This window comes from Cornus florida, unplaced genomic scaffold (assembly GCF_030987335.1).
Source record: "Cornus florida cultivar Cherokee Brave unplaced genomic scaffold, ASM3098733v1 CherokeeBrave_3.0.0_Hap2_Chr07, whole genome shotgun sequence".
Classification (NCBI taxonomy): Eukaryota; Viridiplantae; Streptophyta; class Magnoliopsida; order Cornales; family Cornaceae; genus Cornus; species Cornus florida.
In genome coordinates this window covers 15,040,229-15,044,785 of record NW_026775577.1, presented here as the reverse complement: position 1 = coordinate 15,044,785, position 4,557 = coordinate 15,040,229, and the positions used below count along the sequence as shown (strand labels likewise).

Here is a 4,557-nt window from a genome sequence, read left to right as displayed (position 1 = left end):
GAGGGATCGAGTAGATGTTATCCCATTACTCGCTAATGGCTCATTGGTTATTAAAGACAAACTATAGGATTCAAGTTGAATTAAAATTAAGCATTTCCCGAATTTTATAGTTAGTTGTTGTTGCAAAAAAATTAACATAAAATAAATAAATAGGCGCTGTTTGTTTGGACGTAAAATATTTTTCAAAAAATATTTTTTTTTATTTTTTTGTATTTGGTTGTTGTAAAATATTTACGAAGAAAAAAAAAATTAAAATTTAACAAAAATAATTTATTCATCAATTTTCGACAAGTTATTTTACATGTCCCGCCCTATAGACTCGATCTCAACCTCAACCTCAACCTCAATGTAAACATTTGTCAAACACCGATAAAATAAAAATAAAAGAATATTTTACCTAAAAAAATATATATTTTTTTTTAAAAAAATATTTTATCTTTATTTAGATAGTTGCATAGGATGGTCTATCCCATCATTTTAAGCACTCAGATATTTACTAATACTCTTGTAATCAATTCCATACCCCAAAACAGTACCTCTTGTAGTGTCCAATCCGATGTTCCACCCTATCATCTGGACCATGGCCACACTCCGGCCCACCATTGATTATGTTGGTGATCACACCGTAACCCGGGACCCGATTTGCTGATATGTCTGCATTCGACGGTATCCACATTCCGGTGATGACATCGTGGCTTGAGGGTTTGTTATACTGTGGCGTCATCCAAAACCAGATGACAGTCTTGAATGATATGATTGCATTGTTGGCTTGGCTACTAGTTCCGGGTTGTTTATGAGATCCTCACCAATGCCTTCACCCGCGTGTGCATAGTTGTAGTTGCTGAAAAAAAAAGTTCAAGAAACCAAGGTTAAACTCATCTCCAAACTTAATCTTCACATATACTTGTGTCTGATAAACTAGGAATTGATTCCACGTCTCAACTTTCCTTGAAGTTGCCGTACTGCCGTTGGCGTGGATATATATATATATATATATATATATATATATATATATATATATATATATATAATTACCGACCTATTAGTAGATATAAAGTAATATACTATAAGAATTGTTTTCATAAACTTTCTTTTATACAATATTTTCTTAAAATTAAATTAAATAAAATTAAAAATTATTGGGTGTGGTTTTTTTTTTTTTTTTTTTTTTTTGTCTCAAAATAAAATGATCATCATTATTGAAATAATGTGCCACGCTACGCTAGAGCTCGAAGACATACTGAGTGAGTTGGATGGGTCCTCGACCATAGTACTCTTTATTGGGATTGCATGGCCAACTCTCAGCACAGGGATAGTGCGGTGTCCCTAATTCCTCAATGAAGCAATATCCCCATCCATATCGACCACCTGGTGCAGCATCCCACCCACCTGCACCAAAAACAATTAGGGTCTATGTGTAAGTAACAAAAATAAATAAATAAATAAAAAATTGTACAAGAGCGTAGTAATCTTAATCATATTAAACAACTTAAGGGTGGTGATTTAAACTAATGAACCTGATGTTTCATGATATGTTTGGCCCAAGAATGCTACAAGCTCCCTTTTTCGTGTAGCAACATCTCCGGTTGTGCCAAATCCATTAAAGGATTTCGCAGCAGTGATGAAAGCATCGTATTGGTATAATCCATTATTGGAACATCTAGGATCATTCCGGTATTGGAAGTATTTGGTCAAAAAGAGATGGGGTGATGAGGCAGCTAATGTCGTCATCGCCACCACAGGGGGAAGGGGGGGTTGGAGGGGGGAACTTGGAGTTGGACCACCAGTGCATTGGCTCTGGCAACCATCTGCGCAGTAGTCAGATGTGGAGCCACAATAACCTTGTTCACCGCAGTAGTTTAGGAGTTGTTGCCTTGATGATGGCCTGACCCTGCTAGAGCTGCAATTCTGACGGGCTGAATCCGAATTTACTCGAGCCAAGTCCGAATTTTTACGGGCTTGGACAATGTTTTTTTGTTTCCGGTCCGATCCTGGGCTAGGTTTATTGAGCTCAAATTTAATTTTGGCTGGGCTTGGATTGATGTGTCATGTAGCCCAAAACCCAGTCCGAACCCGGACTGAAATATTAAGCCCGATCAGCCCGCACAACCTAAGTGTACCTGTCAAACTGTATAAGTGACACATAAAATATAAATTAAAACATGACTTCATTACAACAGGAACCCAAGACCTTCAACATAAAGGAGAGGGAGGAACTCCTGCTAAGCCGCCACAAATGCTCCTTGTGTCTTTAAAGTACAACATTGTTTTATATATATATATATATATATATATATATATATATATATATCACAAACAATTTTAAATGCAATAAAATACTAATATTTAATAAATTAATATAATAAAATAAGTATTATAAATTTTATATTATATATTTATATTAATATTAAAAAAATCATAAACTCATTCAAGACATAAAAGACTAAAGTCAAAATAAAAACTCATTCAAGACATAAAGACTAAAGTCATGTTTTCATAACTTTACTCGAACCCAAGACCTTCAACATTGATTTATATATACATGGATATACTAAATAGATTATCGAACCCAACTTTAAATGCAATAAAATACTAATATTTAATAAAATAAAATAAGTATTATAAAATTTATATTATATATTTATATTAATATTAAAAATAATCACGTGTGACACATATGGTTAAATATTGAATACAAAAAAGATGATTTCTATTCGAATGAAAAATTAAAAGATGATATGGTAGTGAATTGTTGTCATATATATTATGCACAATTAGTTTTACTTATAAACATATTATTTATGCATTTATTTGAAAATTATATTACATGTTTTAAAAGGGTATTTTTTTTTAAAAGAGTAATTTATAAATTAAATCCTATAAGACAAATAAAATTAAAAGGATTTCATTAGCTATTATAAAATACAAAAGGCTATAATATAATTGTGGAATAATAAAAATTTAATTTCATAAGAACTTGAAAATGTGTTTGAGACCTTGAGTTAGCAACCTTCTTTCCTGATATACAAATATTATTAATAATTAAAAGGGTCGAGAGAAAAAAATAAGGACCTGAATGTTGAAAAGATTAAAGTGTCATTCAATAACTGAAAAAAAAAAAATTAAATGTGAAATAACTAAATTGTCCCTCTTTTTGTATATTTAATTAATATGGGATTGCGGACAAAAAAAATACCCTTATAGTATGCATATAGAGTATATAACCCCCCCTATACATTCTAAAACCTTCTTAACATTCAATTTTGGTGCAAACAATGAGTGAATGTTGAAAAGACTAAAACTTCCCTGAATACGTTCTCACTTTGCCCTTATAAGAGTATTATCGGAAGAGATAAGGGTGTTTTTGAAATTTTACATTTTGATAGTGACTTCAAGCCATTTTTTGCTCATTTTTCAATCTTAAGTTCTTAACGGACTTATATACACAACATAAGCCATTCCTTGCTAATTTTTTTAACTTAATGGAGTCATATACCCAAAATAAATGATAGATGTATTATTTACCCAAAATTAAAACATTAAAGATATTTTTCTCACTTTACCCTAATTAAAATACAAAATGATTGTATGACTTAAGCACATACCACTCTAATTACACTTTTAGAAATCTCTCAATTCTTCGTAGCCACAAGATAAATCACAATTAGTCGCAAAAATCAAATCTCCACTATTGTTATAGAAGTTTATTAATTGAAGTATGAAAATGTTGATATAGGTATATACTATATAGCTGAAATAAGAGTTTATTAATTTAGTATGAGTGTATTAATTTTATTGATGTGATATATTAATTTTATTGATGTTGAGGTGTATAGTTTAAATGATTTAAAATATTTTGTATCTTTAATAATAAAATAATATAGATAGATAAATAGATAATTTTAATACTAGTATAGACAAAATATATGTGATTAATTGGTGATATATATTAAATATAAAAAAATATATGTTTTCTTCATCATTTATATATTGTATATTACTTACAAATATATTATACACTACTATATTTAATTAAAAATATATTATAGTTATTTTGTATTTATTTTTAAAAATGTATGGAAATACCATATATTCTATAATTATCAACCAATTACCCATCTACCATTTTGTGTTTCAATCTCCACCGTCCACCATTCTTGTACTTCAATCTCCACCGTCCACCATTATTATATATATAAATATAACTTTGTTGCCCTAAATTCCTCACCATCACCATCACTATAACTCAATTGTCGACCTCCATCAACCTCACGGTTAGTTATCTTTCTTTCCCTTTCTAAGTCTCTCTTTTTTTTCTTCTTCTACATGCTACTCTCTCAGTCGATCTCTAGAATGCTCTATTTCACATTTTTTTTATATTTTTAAAATGGAATATTGCTATTGGAATTAATAACATTTTTCTTTGTTTGAAATAGATTTATGATTGCCTGACTATTTATTTTTTATATTTTTTATGTTATATATTTGATTAGTAATTTACTTAAATATAAATTTATCTGGAATATTACTTTAGAAAGAGGAAAGAATTAGTAGTTT

At 29.8% G+C, this 4,557-nt stretch overlaps 1 pseudogene; it reads right to left on the bottom strand.

The window, feature by feature from the left end:
* Window positions 1-511: 511 nt before the first annotated feature.
* Window positions 512-4,119, bottom strand: LOC132316297 (endochitinase-like; annotated as a pseudogene).
* Between the last annotated feature and the right edge of the window lie 438 nt (window positions 4,120-4,557).